Here is a 20,857-nt window from a genome sequence, read left to right as displayed (position 1 = left end):
TTGCCTCCTCTCTAGCTGGAGAGCTCTTAGCCCCAGCTTATTCAAAACAGGACTCATCAGCAATTCTGCCCTCAGGTGTGGCCAGAAGCAGTTACTCTGGAGGTTATAATTCATTCATGACATTATTTCAAAGTACTGTCAGTTGGTGTAATATCAGATGAGGTATTTGGATATGTTATGTTATACAAGCACATTTGGATAGCACTCCAATTTTACAAAGTGTCTTCCATATTTTTTTTCACTTGATCTTTAACTATGATATTTTTAGAATGTTTATAGGTTATATTGTCCACATTTTATGTAAGAATAGTTATAGGAGATAACACAGTTGAAAGAATGCAGGATGTGGAGTTATAGAACCTGAGTTAGGATCCTAGCTCTTCTGCTTATTACTCATGTAACCCTGGGCAAATTATGTAACTTTGCTAAACCTAAGGGTCATTAGCAAAACAAAAGAATTACACTAGATAACATCAAGGTCCCTCCTATCTTCAAGTCTATAATGTTACATTATGTACCTTTACCGTAGCTATCTTTCTTTAAAAAAAAAAAAAAAAAAAAAGTTTGATATATTTCATTTTTTCATTAAATATTTCCCAATTATATTTTTAAATGTTTTAAACATTTATTTCTTAAAATTTTGAATTCTAAATTCACTCCCTTCCTCTGTCTCCTCCCCACCTTGGGAAGGCAAGCAATATAACAACAATTATATATGTGAAGTCATGAAAAACATATTTCTAAATTAGTATGATTTGGATTCCATATCTACCACATAAAAGGATCTTAAATAAGCAAAGTAAATGCTGATTTATTCAGAATGATTGAGAACAGAAAGTTTTTGATCACTATTCTGATTAACTGAAAGCTACCAACATTCCATCAGGGTTGAGTAGAAGGAGGAGAGTGGGTTGAGTAGAATGAGAGTTTCTTAAGAACCTTTCCCCTTCCCTTTAGGATTCTTCAAGAAGTGGCTCATAGTAATTTGTTTTCTATATTCTGTGGAATTTGGTCTGAGTTATTCGAAGTCCAATGGTGAGAAAGTAAGAGTTTAAAATCCAGGGTTACAGGGAAGATGTTCACACAAGCACATTGCCCAATGCTGGAGGAGGAGGGAGGCAAATAGTATTGATTCATTATGGATTCAAATCAAAATTAAAACGAGAAATGTCCATTTAGTCCAAGAGAACAGGTGTTTCCACAATACCCTAAAAAGATCCTATATGGGGGAAAGTGAGACTCCCAGAGTATAAAAACAGGTTCAAAAGGCCTGAGGCACTCAAGCCAAGAGCTGTGACAGAGCTATAAGTGGTCAATTGTCACACCAGGGTCATCTCTAGATAGCCGTGTGGAGAAGAGGTCATGAGCACCATCTACTGGAAGAGACCTAAACTAGAAAGCACATTGAAACATCCCCATCAGAAAGCAAGAGATCTTAAGGACTTAAAAGTCCCTCCAGGACAGTGAGACTGGCAGAAAAATAGCTCATCTTTAAAGTGGCCCAGTGGATAGAGCTCTGGGCCTATAGTCAGAAAAACCTCAATTCAGATCTATCCTTAAACTCTTGCTAGCTGTGTGACTGTGGGCAAGTCTGTTTTGCCTCAGTTTCCTCAACAGTAAAATGGGGACAATAATAGCATCCACCTTTCATGGTTGTTTTGATACGCAAATATTTTTAAAGTGCTTAGAACTGTGACTGACATATACTAAGTGCTATTTAAATATTAAACCAGATAACCTCAAGGTCCCTTTTATCTTCAGGGCTATAATAATACATTATGGTACCTTTACCATAGCTTTTTTTTTTTTTAAGTGTGATATTTTTCCATTTATTTTATTAAATATTTCCCAATTATATTTTTAAAAACCTTTTATCATTCATGTCTTAATTGTTTATTATTATTAATTATATTCATTAATATATGGATAATGTCATTATTATTATTATTATTATTATTACTCAGGATCAAACAGAAGTTCAAAAAGCTAACTTTACTACAGAAGACAAGAGGGAAGCCTTGTTATTATGCCTCACACATAGTCAGTAGATTTTTGCTAGCTCTGGAATCCAGAGTGGCTAACATGAACGCTTGTCATTTAAAGGGGAAACTTTCAATTTTCAGGAGAATTCCCATATTAACAAATGAGATGCTGACTTCTCCAAGAGCTCTTCCCTATTTTCCTCCTCCCAGTTGTTAATAATCTCTCTTAGAAATTCTGCTTGCTCATCTGTGTCCATGTTGTATGCCCCTCTTTGAGGGCACCCACTGTTTTGGAATGACAAATATGGAGTGGACAAGATCATTAGAAATCATCTAGTTCAATACCTGTCATTTTATAGAGAAGAAAATTGAGACCTACTCTTTTGAAGATAAGATTTGCCCATGAATGTACAAAGAAAGAATTTGAATCCAGGATGTTGGATTCCAAATCCATCACTCCTGGCACTAACTGCAAAAGGCTGCCACGTGTTTCTGTCTTGATATTCCTAGAATTAGCAGAGTACCTTGCAATCCTAGGAGCTTATTAAATAAATGTTTCAGTGCATTACTGTATATACCAATATACAGTAAGTTCTTAAGTTCTTCAGGGGCAGAAAAAGCAAGTTGGACCAGGAGTCCTCAGAAGTCACTTTAAGCTTCTGAGCGGGGATCCTGGAAGTTTTGGACACGTAGCAGGGCCACGTCAGCCTTAGCTGTACTCTAAGGGAGGGAGCAGTTTCTCCTCAGTTCTTCCAGCATGTGCCCCAAAGGCTTCCAACCTCAAGCCCTAATCTTCTGGAGCAGGACAAACAATGGGTTATTTATTCAGCAGTCCTAAACTGGCCAGTTCCCCGAGGTCTGCAGAAAAAGAAAGGACCTGGACGTCCGGCCCAATTGATAAAGGGGCCTGGGGGAACCCAGGAGAGTGAGGGCCCATTAACGCCTGCCTCCTTGGCAGTCCAGCAAAGACCAACCCGCCTGCTTTGAAGTGAGTCCAGGACCAAAAGCCACTTTACCGCAGAGCCCAGTTGAGCATAAAGTGCTCTGGCACTACCTGCTGCTGTCAGTGATAAGACAAAGTTATCAGGTTCAAATGAAGGGAGAAGACCCCTGGACTGAACCGCTCCTGGCAAAACGGTGAGGTGACCCTTGCCCTACTACCACCACTGCACAATTTTAAGGTCCCCTGACCTTAGAGGGGACCCTGTGCTTCTGTTCTTACAATCTGTCAGTGATTCTAAATCTTCTGGCTTTGGAATCTATGATCCTGAGGCCCTCTGATCTAAGAATGTTCTGTCAATGATTGTAAAAGTCTTCTGGCCTAGGGATATAATAATATTTCTTCCCTTAAACTTTAGGGAAGATCTATTAGTGATCCTGAGATAAGTAATGGGTGGTAGCTGATAAGTGTGCTTCAGGCTTCAGTCATCACCTCTTCCCCGTAGTTTCAGAAAATCTGCCAGCACCTAGGAACCACTTCTGCCCTCAAGGAACGTGTTTTGTGGTTAACAGATAAGGAAAAAGTGAAAGTGCAAAGACAGAACTTCAGGCTCCTCACAGAATCATGGCAATACTTCATAATAATAATGATTACAAACACATATATATATATATACACACACACACACACACATATATATTTTTTTATATGTCTATATATTCATCCTTGCCTATTCTTGGAAGCTTAGATTACAGCAAAACCCCTGGGGCTTGAAAGGAAAAAGGCCATAGCCTCCGTGACTCAACTCACCTGCCTTCCAGGGCAACAGGAGACATCTTGTTCCCTTGCAAAAACCCTGATAGGTCTCCATCCCTCCAGCACAAGCTTGACATTCTGGGCTCAAACCCCCTGCAGACACACCCTGTTGCCTCATGACAGGGAAATTACAATAAGCTTCCCTTTCTCTTAGGCCCTAAGGGTTGTTTTTTCGATCAGCCCCCTCCTTTGCTAATTCCCTGACACATCTTAGGCTGCACAAGGTCTAAGGGCATCCCCAGATAAGTAACTAAAGGCCATTTTTTTTTCCTGTACAACTATTGTTTATGGTGATGAGGACCCTTCCCCTCGCAGTCCTTGCTCCTTAAAAGCTAGAAGCTTTATCCATTAAGACCTGCTTGGATCCATGTAGCCGCGCTTGCCTGTCCATATTCCATTATTAATAAATTTCCACATCCATTATAGTACAACACTATGATGTGGGGTTGGACACTAAATGATGGGAAGCACCAAAAGTTGGGGTTTGGTCATGTGAAGAATTCACAGTGGCCATTCTCTTTGGCAAAAGGTAGATTTATTTAGACAAAATGAAGGGATACAATAGAAACTGGGAATGGTAAATATGAAATAGAGTGGGAGAGTGTATGAAAGAAATTCCTCAGTGGAACTCACAATCACCCAGAGCATCCCCATAAGGTTGGGACATGCTCTTGGCTGGCAGGCTAAATCCTGAAAGGGACTTAGCCCCCTAAAAGAGTTAGTTAGCTGTAAGGAGAAGTGGGGTTGGGATGCATAGTGGAGTTCCATATGGCATGGGGAAAGGGGAAAGACACCACAATTGTAACACCAATTGAAGTAGGCTAAGTACCAGAAAAGATTTAGCAAAAAACCAGGAGCAAGAAGATAAATTTATAGGAAAAGTATGTTACTTATTTGCTAATTTTGTGGCTTATAGGTGGGTTTGAGGGGTGGTCTATTCGCTATTGTCTCAGGAACTTGGTTATCATTGATCAACAGATTGTCTACCTGACAGTCAACAATGTTTGTAGGACTGTATTATAGTATTACTAAGGCCAGGAGACTTTAGAATCATTGACAGATTGTTAGAACAATAGCACTCTAAGGTCAAAGGACCTCAGGAATACTGCTATATTTCCTCTAGAAGTTGCATCCCATCATAATTATATCTTGTAAACATTTGTATATAATGTTTATATACATTAAAAATATTTTATATATTTTATATTGCAAATATGTATATCTATATAATTACCATTTGCCATTACCAAATTTATGTGATTCCTTCAAAAATCTTGTGCAACAGATAGGGCAGACATTATTATTCCCATTTTAAACATGAGGAAATGAACTCTCAGAGAAATAAAATGACTTGCCTGGGTTATCTATTGATTAAAAGGTAAAGCGGGGGATGTAATCACTCAGATTTATTAAACATATATATTTATTGAGGTTAAGAAGCAACCCCAAGAGGTTAAAGTCCAAAAGAATTTAGCATAGAAGCAGAAGCAAGGAGACACATTTATCCAGTTCTTCATGTCACTGGCATGCTAATTTTGTGGCCTAGAAGTAGAACTGAGGAGTGATTTCAGGGATTTGGTTATCACTGACCAGCAGATTTAAGACTTTAGAATCATTGACAGATTGTTAGAACAATCACATCCTAAAGTTAGAGAGTCTCAGGATAACTAATATATCTTCCCTAAAGTTTAAGGGAAAAAATATTATTATATTCCTAGACCCGAAGTCTTTTACAATCCTTGACAAAACAATAGCATTCTTAGATCAGAAGGCCGCAGATCACAGATTCCAAAGCCGGAAGATTTAGAATCATTGACAGATTGTTAGAGTTTCACAGGGTTACCTCTAAGGTCAGGGGACCTTAAAATTATTGCTATCTCCCCTAGAAGCTATGTTTCATCATATTGAGGTACTTTAAATATATAAAAGTAACTGGATTTTTGTATCTGCAGAGAACCATCCAGCTCTCCCATTGAACATTTTCTGTCCCTTTCCCCTAGCCTCTACATCTTGCTCACCTCATTCCCAGCTTCGACTCCCTCCCACCCTGCCTTCCCCCAAAAATGCCTCCACCCTGCAGCCTGTGCTCCTGATTTGTGTGTCCCTAGCTTGGGCTGTCACTTATTTCATTTGAACTCTACTCACAAATGGGCTTCCTCCCGGCCCAGCTTCCTTTCACTTCCCAACCAACGACCCTCTTCTTCCATTAAATATTCTTCCATTAAAATACCTTCCCCCATGAAAATGTAAGCTTCTTGAAAGCAGGAACTATCTTTCTTTCTGGTTATATTTGTATTTTTAGAATAGAGCTCAGACAGCCCTTTTTGTAGTGGTAAGGAAGCAGAAATTGGATGCTCATCAGTTGGGGAATGGCTGAATAAGTTATGGCCTATGAATATAATGGAATAGTATTGTTCTGTAAGAAATGATGAGTGTCATATAAAAATAAAATTATTTTAAGAGACATATCTGTAGTAAATAAAATAATATTTGCTATGTGGTCCTAATACTTAATTAGTCTATAAATCAGTTTCCCCATCCACACTCTGCACTTAGAGACCAAGAAGTAAAAATCTAAGGAAATATTGTTGAATAGATTTTGAAGCATCTTATGAATCCTTTCTGACATGTGAATAACCAATTTTGATTTTTAAAATTTCAACAAAAAAGTGTACCACAGGCATTTGAGTAGAGTGATGTTATTGGCTTTAATGGTTAGTATGAGATGCTGTCTTGTTGCTTTCTTAATATCTATTAAAATTCATACAGATATTCATAAAAGAAAAGGATTAAAAGGACTAAAAGAGTTTGTAAGGATTCAACTAATTTATAAATAAATTGTGATGAATGAGATTAACCTGTAGAGTATATGAATAAATTGCTTCCTTATCAGATTCTTCAAATATGAATAATTTAAGTTATTTAATCAAACAAAGCATATTTTCATATTTAAATTTGTCCTTTTTTCCATTTGTGTCATTCTTTCTTATTGCCATTTAATTATTATTTGGTCATAATACATTATGATAGTTTGAATAAACATTTAAATATTGATTTAATTTTTTTTTAAATGATGGGCAGACTGATTTCAGAAAAGCCAGGAAAGAGTTACATAAACTGATAGTGAAGTGAGCAGAACCTAGAGAAGATTGTACACAATAATAGCAAGATTACGTGATATTCAACTGTGATGAAAATGGCTCTTCCCAGAAATGCCATGGTTCTTGACAATTCCAATAGACTTGGGGTGCTTATAGAGAGAGAACTATGAAGCCTAAATGTGGTTGGCTCGAGGCATAGTATTTTCACCTTTCTTTGGTTTGTTTTCTTTCTCACAGTTCTTTCCTTTTTGGCCTGATTTTTCTCGTACAACATGACAAATATGGAAATATGTTTAAAAGGATTGTGCATGTTTAATCTGTTAGATTACTTGCTGACAAGGAGATGGGGAGAGATAAAAATCTGAAACAGAATCTTGCAGAGATGAATGTCAAAAACTATCTTTGCATGAAATTGGAAAAATAAAATACTACTGAGAAAAAAAAATAAAGACTAGAACTCAGCAGAACCAGGAGATCATTATACACGGTGGCAACAAAAAGTTTATACGATGATCAACTCTGATGGACGTGACTCTTTCCAACAATGAGATGAGTGAGACCAGTTCCAATGATCTTGTGATGAAGAGCGCCATCTGCAACCAAAGAGAGGACTGTGGGAACTGAATGTGGATCATTCACAACATAGCATTTTTACTCTTTTTATTGTTTGCTTGAACTTTGTTTTCTTTCTCATTTTTTTTTCCTTTTTTGATCTGATTTTTCTTGTGCAATAAGATTATTGTAAAAATATGTATACATACATTGGATTTAGCATATATATATTTTAACATGTTTAACATATATATGTATATATATACATACACACACACATATAGGATTATTTGCATTACAAAACACAAGGTTTTGTAAGGGTCGATGTTGAAAAATTATCCATTGGGGCAGCTAGGTGGTACTGTGGTTAGAGCACCAATCCTGCCATCAGGAGGACCTGAGTTCAAATTTGACCTCAGACATTTAACACTTCATGCTTCCTAGGTGTGTGACTCTGGGCAAGTCACTTAGCCCCAATTGACTCAACGAAAAAAGAAAAATTATCCATGCATATGTTTTGAAAATAAAAAGCTTTAATAAAAAACTTTAAAAGCTAAAAATAAAAAAATAAAATAAAATAAAATTATTTTATCAATACTCAGAACCGAACCTGGTACATAATAAGCACTTAAATGTTCTAGCTAGCTAGCTGCCTATATTCAGCTCACCACTCTTCGACATTAAATCTTTACTGACTTTCCCCACTCCAGTTGCTAGTATACCACCTCTCAAGTGACCTTATATTTAACTAATTTGTATTTATTCCTTATATACATAGCGGTATGCATAAACATTTTTGTTTTCTTACTCCCCTCCCCTCCAAGTAAAGTCCTTGAGGAAAAGGATTATTTTAGCCACTGTATTTGTATCCCCAGTCCTACCCCATGAAGACCTTTAAATAATAATGGTGATTGATTGACCAGAACTGGGTGTCTCTCTCTCTATTTCAGATTGCAAAAGGACAAAGAAAGAAAGAAAGAAAGAAAGAAAGAAAGAAAGAAAGAAAGAAAGAAAGAGAAGACTTTCTCTCCTGCACTTTTCCTGATGAGCCCTGGAGGTAAGGTCGTATTTCTTTAGAATTTTGCTGTTTGTCTGTATGATACCTGCGGAGACTAGCTTCAGGCTCTTGGTAAATGTTGTGGATGCTGGACACGTGACCGTGGTTTGAGCATAACCCTTCTAGCAGAGAGCCTGATTCTTTCCCCCGAGAGCTGTAAATTCTTGGGAAGTCTGTCCAGAGCATAATTTTAGCTTTTTTTTTTTTTTTTTTTTTTTGGTACCTATTACCTATTTCTCTGCTTACCCATAACTCAGTGGGCAGGGGAAGGTATCAATTTGCATTTATATAGAAACTCAGCTTAAGTTAATTAATCAGAATACTAAGCTACCTCAACAAATCCTTCAGTGAAAGCCAGCAACCAGAACCCGGGTGTGCCTGGTTTGAAATGATGATTAAAGCTGCCACTCGGGCTCTCTTACAAGCCTCTAAAATCAGCCTCCTAATGGCCTGCAGAGATCAGGACCGGCTGGAAGACCATTCATTTCAACAAGTTAGCCCTCCTTTCTTCTGCTCACCTGCCCCTCCAACACTGCAACAAACACATTCACTTAATGAAAAAAAACACAATAATATTCCAAAGCATAAGTCAAATACTATTTCTCAGCTAAGACACATTTCGCTCCCTCTTCCCCAGGAAAATATCCAAGCTTTTCCAACCTGAATGGGCTGAAACCAAAAGTAAGAAACCCTGCAGACTTCTTAAAATTGAGCTGCTGAAGAGGCTGTTAGTGGAGAGAGGAGAGGAAATCCTATGTTTAAGGAAGCCCAAATGTAAGGAAGCTCAAAAGAAGGAAAATATAAGTCAAGAAATACTTATCTTGATTCCAGTGAGGATTGGGAAAGGGTGAAAGCCTTATCTTCTATCAATCACTGATTCTTCCTATAGGTATCTGCCTTCTTTCATTCCTTATTCAGAAATGTAATTCAATACAGCAAACATTTATTAATGTTTTACTATATACAAGACCCTGTGCTAGTTATTGTATTATCAAAGATGGTCAACATTTTTAAGTGGTCACTAGGTAGCAAAAACTGTGTTAAATGTCCTTACCACCACTACCTCACTCACACAGGATAGAGGCAATTAAGTGGTATTGTGGGTAAAACTATGCCTAAAGTCAGGAAAACCTGAGTTTAAATGTGTCCTAGCAAACATACTAGCTGTGTAACCCTGGAAAGTCATTTAACAGCTGTCTGCCTCAGTCTCCACATCTGTAAAATGGGAATAATAGGGGGCAGCAAGGTGGTTGCAGTAGACAGAGCCCTGAAGTCAGGAGGACCTGAGTTTAAATCTGAACTCAGACACTTAACACTTCCTAGCAAAGGACTTTCCTGGGAAAGTCACTTAACCCTAATTGCCTCAGGGGAAAAAAAAAAAAAAAAAGAATAATAACAGTATCTACCCCACAGGGTTGTTACAAGAATAAATTCCCAAACTATAATTTAGCTTCAGACTTTTGTTTCTGCTTTTTTAGATAGTTAGTATCCTAATTCCTATCACTCACTATATTAGCTATTCTCCCAGCTTCATGCCAGTCATAAATTTTGTAAACATGGCACCAATGCCTTAATCCAAGTCATTTTAAAAATCAATGAAAAGACTAGGGTAGGGCCAAGGGCAGAACCCTATGATATTCTGCACTAGATTTTCTTCTAGTCAGATATCTATTCATTAATTACTCTCCTTAAGATCCAGTTCTGTAATCAAGTTTCAAACGCAGTCTATATTTGCCAACTTTATCTGTAATGATCTTGTGAAAAATTTTTGTCAACTTCCATCACTGAATTCCAGATATACTTTATGCCATTTCCCTGAATTATCTGTTTAGCAACCCATGATAAAAGGAAATGAGGTTATTCTGGCCTATCACATTCTTAATGAAACCATCATGGTTCTTAGTGATCTCCTTTTTCTTTTTCAAGCCTTCCTTTCACTAATCCAAGCTAGAATTTTATTTTTTTTATTTAAGAGGTGAAATATAATACCTCTTCCAGTCTCCATGATTTTTCAAAAATCACTGATGAAAATTTAGGAAACGTTCACCATTTCTTTCCTCTAAACCCTTTCTGCTCCTTTTTTTTTTTTTTTTTTTTTTTTTCCTGAAGAGGTTAACACCATCCTTCCAGTCTCTTGGGTTCACAACCCAGGTCTCACCCTGGATTCCTCACTATCTCTCTCACCATCCATATTCAATCTATTGCCAAGGCCTATTGACTTCATCTTTACAACATCTTTTGGATATGGCCAATTCTGGTGAAGACTTCTGCCTCTCATACCTGGATTATGTTAATGAATCTACCAATCTCAAATCTCTCCCTACTCCAATTCATCCTCCAGTCAGCCACCAAAGTGATTTTCCTAACGATCTGGAAATCACCCAGATGTCACCCCTCATGTCAATCCAGGGTAAAATACAAAATCTTTTCATAATGGATCTCTCCCCTGCCTTTCCAGGCTTCTTACATCTTTGTTGTCATTCAGTCATATCCCACTTTCAAGACTCCATTTGGAGTTTTCTTGGCAAAGATATTGGCAGTTCATTTTACAGATGAGGAAACTGAGGCAAACTGGATTAAGTGACTTGCTCGGATTCACACATCTGGTATAGGAGATTATAGTCTTCCTGACTGTACTACTCAGCTGCCTTTACATATTACACTCTTCCATATCCCTTTAATCCAGGGACACTAGCCTCTTACCTGTTCCAATGACAAGATATTTCATCTCTTGGCCCTCTGTTTATACCCCATTCTAGGAATTCTCTCCCTCCTCATCTCTTTCTATTGGCTTCCTTTAAGTCCCGACTAAAATTCCATTTTCTGTATTGTAGGAGGAAGCCTTCCCAGTCCCTCTTATTCTATTTCTTTCCTTCTTAATTATTTTCTATTTATCTTATATATAGCTTGCTTGTACATTCACTTGCTTGCTGTATCTTCCATTAAATCCCTTGAAGGAGGAAAATTCCTGTTTTTACCCTTTTCTCATGTCCCCAGTGCTTAGCACAGTACCTGGCTCATAGTAGATTCTTAATAAATGTTTATTGACTGACTACTTAATATCAGTAAAGGCTTTAGATGGTGATGAATCTACCACAAGTTCAGAAATAGCTGCATCCTTAACAACACTCTCTGCCATTTCCTATTCTCTCAGGTGTGCCTTTGTCAAAGACTACTACTCCCTGATATTCTTTTCCTCACTCTAGCTTGGGTGTTTGAGAATGCCATATTCCATCCAATGCGATAGCGAAGAAAGTGGGTGTTTCCAGGGAGGTTTTATTGACTAATTGATACCTAGCTCTAGTGACTAGAAAACAGTTTAGCCCTTAGTTAGTCATAACCAGGGGAACAGCAGCTATCTCTTAGGAATAACCCTGGATAGTCTCTCCACCAAGGGACTGAGAATTCCATCCAGACCAGAGCATACCTAGCCCCTCATCACAGTACAGAGTTAAGGATGCCTTATCCAAATTATCGCCAAATGTCCTTTCTTCTCTAAATTCCTATGAATCTTCTACATTGTTGCCAAGGCCTTGACAAGTGGTTGCTCCTTACTTAGGCAAGCAGGGATCCCATTTCTATTACCACACCTTTGAGGAAAATAAACCTTGAGGAATAAGCATCTAGAAACAAAAGAAACATCTTACCTCCACTTACATATTATCTCCTTCCCATGTGAAAGATAGGTTGTGACAGATTTCTATCAGAAAACATTACTCTCCTCATTAACTTGATCCCTCTACTGCTTAGCTCATTTGTGTGCAGAAATGAGTAGAAGTCAGAAGTCTCTTAAGATGCTTTTTTTTTGAGACCAAAAATTTGCTGCATCACAAAAACCTATAACGAGGATGCTGAATTTGGTTTTCTCTCACTTTGCCTTTCAGCACAATCTTGCAGTTATCCCCATATCTCCATTAATTATAAGGTCCCCTTATTCTCAATTCTCCAACTGCTCATCCATTTGACTGTTTGGTACCCTACAAGCTGTTTGTTTTGTTTCCTTTCCATATCTATATAAGCAAGTTATCATTCAATCTATGAGTCCACAAAAGACCTTTACATAGTGGTCATATGTTCAAGGACCAAGAATGACTACTGTGGAGGAGTGAATAGGACATTTCGTCTTCTGTGTCCTGTAAAGTATTATGCTGACCTTATAGGGGAATTGCTGACTTATTTCTATGGACCCTTTAAAGATTGTGAATAGGGCATCACCTTGGTTCTGTCAGCTCATACAATCCATCTGCCTCCCTACTGCAAAAGAGATGGAACAGTTAAGACCTGGACTTAGAGTTTAAAAGACCTGAATTCAGAACTCTGACTGACACTTATTAGCTATTTAGTTGGATGAGTCACCCTTTCTGTGAGCCTCAAGGTCCTCCTCTTTAAAATGAGGAATTTGTATTCTCCAATCTCTAAGATCCTTTCCAAATCTATAACTATGACTCAATGCTCTATGCTGAGATCTCAGTATTCATTGACATCTCCAAACTTCAGTTTCTCATCTTCCTCATCCTCATCATAAAATATCTATATTTTCTATTTCAACTCCCATTTTAAATCAATGAGACAGGACAAGTGGGATGTGGGTCATAAGGTATAAATATAGATAATGTAGATCAAATGCTTTATAAATTTTAAATTTCTATGTAAAATGCCAGTCAGCTATTGTTATAACTGCCTAGATCCCAATAATAGTTAGAGGCGTGTAGAGGAAAAGAGATGGAAAGAAGCTGGTGGCCCTTCTGTCAGCCAAACTGCTCGGATCTCAACTCCAATGGTACAGGTTACCTGTTCTGATGATTCGTAAAGGAGGTGACTCAGAGATAGGTCAAATTGCTTCATTCTAAAATAGTGTGAGGAAGAAGAAAGTTGGCTTAAGTCACAGCAGATCTATGATGGGTATGGGTTAGGAGGAACAGGAAGACTGAAGGAGGTGGGATTCAGAGACATTTTTCTAGGATTAGTCAAAGGGAGCAAGAATAGAAGAGAGAAATTATGTAAGAGACAGCATATCTTCATTGATTGCCCAAGATATAATGGTTTCCAGAATATGGTAGGGTTCATAAGTGGTCATCCCTAGTAGGGAAGGTGGGGTGGGATGAAGATGGTACAAATGCTCTTTTCAGTCCTTCCAGAGAGATATATATTCCCCTGGGAGAAGTAGATTGAAAGGGAAATGCCTCCAAACATATTTCTCATATGATCTGAAATTATACCAATTCATACAGTTAACAATACTTTATCTGGGAAAGTTAAAATAGAGGAAGCTGTCATTTTTAATCTAGTCTGAACTCATTTGCTTTCCTCACAAGTTAAAAGAGTAGGAAAGAGTAGGAGTTTTGATGAGAGTAGAGGAGGAAGATAGAACAAGAGAAAAAAGAGAGGGAAAGCTAAGTAGTAGTGATAGAGGTGTTGGGTTTGGCAGACATTTAGTGACCACATGACTTTGAATAAGTTGGATAATCTCTTTGGGCCCCAGGTACTTCATTTATAAGATGAGAGAATTCTATACATCTCTAAATCTCTGATTGTGTGATAAATTTTAACCACAAAGCCTTACCTGGACTAGGATGCTCTGTTGAAGATCAGCATTAAAATACTGGGCTTCCAAGAGAAAGAGAAGGGAGACACAGGAAGCAAGAGAACAGGGTTATAGAAAAGGGAGAAGAGGGGGAGGGCAAACAAACAAATTTTACCTACATTAACATTTTGCCCAAGGTCAGCCTTCTTCCTTTCATCCATTCATACACCAAGCAAAAGGGTCCTTCAATGACAGATTCCTGACAGATTCCTGTGCAAATGTTTCTCCCTGTCTTTCCCCTGATCAGAGGAAGATTAGAAGAGATACCCAGTAGTTTGTATGTTTGAGCCCAGTAGTTTGTATGTTGAAGGTACATAGAAGGATGCTTTCTGATGTGGATGGCTACACATAATTTGTTTGGTCATTCCTATGTATGGCTTATTTCCAGGTATGGAGTCTCCTCTCTCCCTTTGCCCTTCCCATTACAAATAAAGCCGCTTCTGGAACATTGTACATGCTTTGTAAATGCTTGTTGATTGATATAAAAACGACCAATGTTTTCCCATTAATAACATAACCTCCATCTGCACATCCAAAGGGATCTTGAAGGTTTGCTACCTCCATGATTATGTGTCAGTGTTCTTTCACAAAGAGTTATGTATAGCTTAGGGAGCATGATGTTTACAGTCATCCATATTAAGGGATTTTTCCCCCTGCTCTTGAAAAAGATGTGGTTAATATGTTTATTTAGCCTTAGTGTATTGCTGTTTGTTGATAAACCTAGTCTATCATCTAAATCTCCCTGCTTCCACAAAGGACAAGTCAAAGAAAACAGAAGAGATTTCTCAATACAAATTCTAGGAGGAGGAAAGCTTTCTACCTGGTGAAGGGAAAATCCTGACAAATTTACACATTGTCTCCAGAAATTTGACAGGATTGTTTTGTGAGCACGCTGGCATATGTGACTTATATTCAGATTAACTATTCAAGCTGCAGAGATAATAGGAAAAGTATTACATCAATTTATAGGCTGTGTCTTCAGGTATTGCTGACAAAGAAGTAAAAAATGCAAGACAAGTGTTTGTTAGTATTATAGCTTCCCAGGGAAGAAAAGAAGTCTAGCTATGCGGATTGTTATAGGATAAAATATTATCTCATTCCATTTTCCCCCTGAAGTGTAACCTCAGACACTGTGTAGAGTAGGAAATTTACCATTGGCTCATTTCTGGGGAGCTAGGTTGCACAGTGGACAGAGTGCCAGACCTGGAGTCTGGAAAACTCATTTTTCTGAGTTCAAATCTGGCCTCAGATACTAGTTATATGACCCTGGGCAAGACACTTATCTCTTTTGCCTCTGTTTCCTCATCTGTAAAATGAGCTGGAGAAGGAAATGGCACTCTAATATCTTTGCTGAGAAAACTCAAAAAAAATCAGATATGATTGAAACAACAACAATAGACATCTTTTGGATTAAAGAAAAACTGACTTAGGGAATCATAGTTCTTGAAACCAGAAGAGTCTTAGGCATAATATTTTTATTTCTACTTAACCATGAAGCAATTAAAGTCTCCTTGAGTTACAAGCTCCCACAGCTAGTATTTGAAGGTAACTTGTTTCCTAGTATTCTATACCAGTTCTCCTATGACTATATAGGTATGGATAGAGTCCTCTATGCAATTATATATGCTATCCTAGCCTCTGATACAAATATAACAAAATTAGTTTACATTTTAATTTTATTATGTCACTAAAATGAGATAAGAAGCTACATGGTAGAGTTACTATAATACTAGACTTGGAGTTAGGAAGATCTAGATTCAAGTCCAGTCTCTCTGGGCAAGTCATTTAACCCAAGTACGTCTCAGTGGCCTCAGATATAAAATAGTAATGGTGATGGTAATTATAATAATAATACCACAGGGTTGTGGTGAGCAAATGATATAATGCAAAATGTTTTGTGAACTTTAAAGTGCTATTGATGTAAAAACATTTAAATGTTTTACTTTTATGCAAAGCATAAAAGTAAATAAATAGTCCCTGACCTCAATGAGAAGTCTTCCATTGTGAGGAACAATGTGTACTTATATAGGTGTATATACAAAATGGATATAACATACAAATAGAGCTGAATATTCAAAAATAGGGGTAGGGGAAGCTCTTCTGGCTATTTCTAGTGGACAATTGCAACCCAGCTGCTCAAAGAAGATGGAGTAAGCATGCTGGGCTGAGAGGGAATTCATAAGATAGACTGCATTCATTATATCTGCTATTTCTAGAAATCATAGATTGTTTAAATAAAAAAAAAGCTACAGAAAGTTTAGAGAGAAAAAGGAAGGAAGGAAACAAGGGAGGAAAGAAGGAAGGAAGGAAACAAAGGGAGGAAGGAAAGAAGGGAGGAAGGAAGGAAGGAAGGAAGGAAGGAAGGAAGGAAGGAAGGAAGGAAGGAAGGAAGGAAGGAAGGAAGGAAGGAAGGAGGGAGGGAGAGAGGAAGGAAGACCAAAATCAATTCTGAATTACATCTTATGAAATCATTGGTTCTTGATCTGAAAAGAACATTAGAAATCATCTAGTCCAATCTCTTTTACACATGAAAACTCCCAGAGAAGTTATGATTTGCTCTAAGTCACACAGGTAGTAATGGGAAAAGATATTTTGAATTTAAATTCTCTGGCTACAAATCAACCACAGATGATAACAATGATGATGAAAATAATGATAATGATGTTGATGATAACAATAATGACAATGACGATGTTGATGATGATGATGATGAATAGTAGGCAGGATTAGGGCAGCTTCAAGACAACCAGTTCAAATAATTCCCCCCTCAAAAAAAAAAAAAAAAAGGAAAATGGACAAAAATAAAGACAGTGATTTTGATCATTTGTTAGAGTGATTTAATCAATGCAAAAACAAGTATGGCATCTGGAGATAAAAAAGAACCCAGAAACTATCTTGGCCAATAAATGCTTGCCAATCTTCCTGACAAGTGGCAGTCAGGAAAAATATTATTTCCAAATTCAAATTTCTCTGAAAAACATTTTGGAGGATATTTATTTCAACTAGCATTTTCTCTCAAAATACTAAAGAATACTATAAGAGAAAATGAGCACACAAAAAGTTTGGTCAGGTCACATCATCCCAAGAATATCCAGGAGTACAATAAATAAATGTGAAATAGAATCAAACTGCTGGTGTTCCTATGGTAAACAATTCTTATCAGTGAAAGAAGTATATTCTATCAACTCAATACCTATTATCCCATATGATAAAGTAAAAATTGTGTTATTCTGAAGTGAATCAAAAATAATGGCTAGATCTAACAATCACATGAGGAAGAAAACTGTGTTGGAAGTGACATAATTTTAAGAGGCAATTTTCAAAATATCTCAAAGAATAAGATTCTAAAAGAATGTTAGAGATCACATTACCTTTTTAAGGCACCAAGAAACATCTATTGTTGTTCAGTTGTTTTCAATTGTATTTGATTCTTCATGATCTCATTTGGGGTTTTTTTCAACAAAGATCTTGGAATGGTTTATTTCCTTCTCTAGCTCATTTTCCAGATGAGATAACTGAAGCATATAGAGTTGTTACTTGCCCGAGATCACACAATTAATAAGTATCTGAGGCTAGATTTAAATTCAGGAAGATGAGCCTGATTATATTCTTATTTGTATAGAGCTTTAAGTGTGTCCTATGCAATACAGAGGTCAAAGTTTGTTAAAAAAATTCTATATATCCTGAATACTTTCTATAAGAGTTTGAAGGTTTAATCCGCAAACCATATCACATGCAAAAACATCAAAAAATGAAAATATTAACTGATAGAAATAATTGATTACAGATAAGAGAATAATCTCCAAATTGATTACTTATGTAGCAATATCACTGGCTTACTATGTCAAAAGCCAATATTGATAATAATCAAAAGAAAAAATAGATAAAAACTGCATATAATTATAATGGCTTCAATATAATCTGTTCAAAGAAGCTATTGACAAAAGAATAGACTTTGACACTAATGGTCATTATTTTCTTCTACAAGAGTTAACTGTTATAAAGCAGTCATAAAAATCAATGAAGACCAGAAACCATTTCAACCAACACTTAATCTCCTTGATAACCAGGAAGACATGGAATCCAAGGGAAACATTTATTTAGATTTTAAACTCATTTTCAAGATGCTATGGAAAAGTATCATGGGAGATTATGAGCAGGAATGCTTCATAAAATTGACAAAAAAATTAGAGGAGGAAGAAGTCATCTGCTTAAAGTTTGGCATATGATCAAACTCAGGTCAAGAACATTTGTACATGAGACTAGAAAAAGAACAACAAATAGGTTAAAAAAAAAAACAGAAGGGATTTGTCAGCATTTCTGTAGCAACATAACTTCATTATTTGATGACATTGAAACTACCACTTTCCAGTTCTAATACTTAACCTACCTGGTTGTACTTTATAAATGTCATACAAGAAGGTAAAGGGAGAAGGAATAGCTAGGACAGATCATGTATACACAAAAGAAATCTCTATTGAAAGAAACATTTTGAAAACATTTTTAAAGAAAAGATCAGTTATTGATATCTTTTATTTTTATATCATCTTCAATGTCTTCCCAAAGAGCCATCCCTTGTAATAAAGGAGAAAAAAGCTCAGTAAAACTAATACATCAGTTATATGTGGTATAAGATAGATTACACTTTAATAAGCTATATTCATATGAAGTTTATTCAGGAACCAAGGGTTCATCTACCAAGGTACACATAGAAATTACATGGATGTAGCTACAACACTCTGAAGGAACAAAGATTTAAATAATTGGAAAGAGATTAACTTGCTCAAGCTTGAGCAGAATAACTCCATCTTTATTTTGCCAAGTTTTCTCCACCAAGGAGAATGATCTTTGACCATAAAGGATAGAACAAAAATGATATTTAATGGGATGTATTGAGACAATAGAAAGCTTTTCAGTAAAAGATCCAGACTTCCAGTGCCAGCACTATGACTTACTGCTACATCTTTGGACCAAGCATTTAATCTCCCTAGGCCTACTTCTCTCTATTATAAAATGAGAAGTTTAGACAATATGATTTACAAATTCCTTTGCAATCCTAAATCTATACTCATTTGAGACCCAAGATAAGAAATAGTACAAGAATACTTGGCTTCCCTTAACAAGCTAAACACCAGATTCAGATGAACTACATCTTATAACTTGAAACAACTGGTATGATTACTAAACCATTGTCAATATAGAAAAAAATGGAAGAGGCTATGTAGAATTACAAAAGGAAAAATGAGCCAGTTTTCACAAAAAAAGAGAGAAAGAGAGAGAGAAAAAGAGAGAGAAAGAGAGACAGAGAGAGAAAGAGAGACAGAGAGAGAGAGAGAGAGAGACAGAGAGAGAAAGAGAGAGAGAGAGACAGAGAGAGAAAGAGAGACAGAGAGAAAGTCTGTGAACCATTAAGTCAAATAGCTTTAAGCTTGAATTTCTAACAAAACTCTGGAATGGATTCTAACTGACCAATGAATAACATCTAGAGATGTGATCACAAAGAGTCATCATGATTTTTAAAAGACCAAGTTACATTACACTAGCTTTATATTCTTTTAATGGGGTATCAGACTGGTAGATGAGGGTAATATTTCAGATATAATTTACCTAGATTTAAGTAAAACAAATGATAAACTTGAAATTTCTCTTGAAGAAAAGATGCAGAGGCAAACCTGAAAAATAATAAAGTGGTCTCTGAACTGGAGGTATGACCAAACAAAGATCAATAATTAAAGGTTATTGTCTCCTTGGGAGTTATTTTCCAGTACAGGATCCCAGAGATGTAGACTTAGCTCTATGCTGTTTTATTTTTCTGGAGGGAGAAAGTTCATTTAATTGGATGAAGTCATAGGTGGCATACTTAGTAAATTTACTGATGACATAAAACTGGGAGGGATAGTTAGCATGTTGGAAAATTATAAGTATCTAAAAACACCATGTCAAGCTAGAAAGTTGGACTGAGTCTAACAAGATAAAAATTAAATTGGGAAAATTACAGAGATATGTTAAGCCAGTTTAAAGCAGCTCCTGACAGCTGATTGTTAAATTTTCATTATGAGCACAACTAGGAAATTGGCAACTACAAATCAGGGCTTGGTTCATTGGTTTATTGTTTTGTTGATTGCTTATACTTAAGAAAGTGATGAAGAAAGTGTTAATAATGCAGATTAAACTTAAAAATGTATCCTATTTGCATTTTTCCATGAGCCACTTGTTGGTTGGTTATTTTCCTTCATTCTCCAAGAGGACTAAAATGACATCACTATATTACAGTCAAGTTACAGTATCTTGGACTGTGGCTGATTAAACCAATAACAGCTCAGAATGCTCTACCACAAGTCAGACATAAATAGTCCATATAAACTCTTGGGGTAGACTCACTAACTTTGCACATCTCACATTTCCTCTGAGAACTGAGTATTCTTCTTGAAATACAATTCTGTTTTGCTCATAAAGCATAACACCTTCTTTGATGAGGGCATGCCATGCTGGACAGTCCTATGTCAATGTCTCCCATAATTGTTAGTTGTTAAGTATTTACCAGTGCACCACTGAGAAATGTGTAAGCTCTTGCATTGATTTTTATTTTTTTGTATGATTTTTATTTATTTTGCTAAATATTTTCCAATTATATGAAAGAAAAATCAACACTCATTTTTTAAAAGTTGGAATTCCAAATTCTCTTCCTTCCTCCAATCCTTCTCCCCTCTTTGAGAAGACAAACAAATAGATATAAATTATACATTTGAAATACAAAATACACACACAATACAAGTAAATGAAGAAAAACATACTTTGTTCCACATTCAGAATTCATCATTTCAT

General features: G+C 36.5%; 1 long non-coding RNA gene across 1 annotated transcript in view; it reads left to right on the top strand.

The window, feature by feature from the left end:
- The first annotated feature begins 2,749 nt into the window (after positions 1 to 2,749).
- LOC127555190 (uncharacterized) overlaps positions 2,750 to 20,857 on the top strand; it is a 49,732-nt gene continuing 31,624 nt past the window's right edge. Inside the window, exons 1-2 of the long non-coding RNA XR_007952177.1 lie at positions 2,750 to 3,119; positions 8,342 to 8,448. This is a non-coding gene — a long non-coding RNA (uncharacterized LOC127555190). The remainder of the gene's footprint in view (positions 3,120 to 8,341; positions 8,449 to 20,857) is intronic.

The sequence above is a fragment of the Antechinus flavipes genome, chromosome 3, assembly GCF_016432865.1.
Source record: "Antechinus flavipes isolate AdamAnt ecotype Samford, QLD, Australia chromosome 3, AdamAnt_v2, whole genome shotgun sequence".
Taxonomy (NCBI): Eukaryota; Metazoa; Chordata; class Mammalia; order Dasyuromorphia; family Dasyuridae; genus Antechinus; species Antechinus flavipes.
This window is presented reverse-complemented; position numbering and strand designations above follow the sequence as displayed.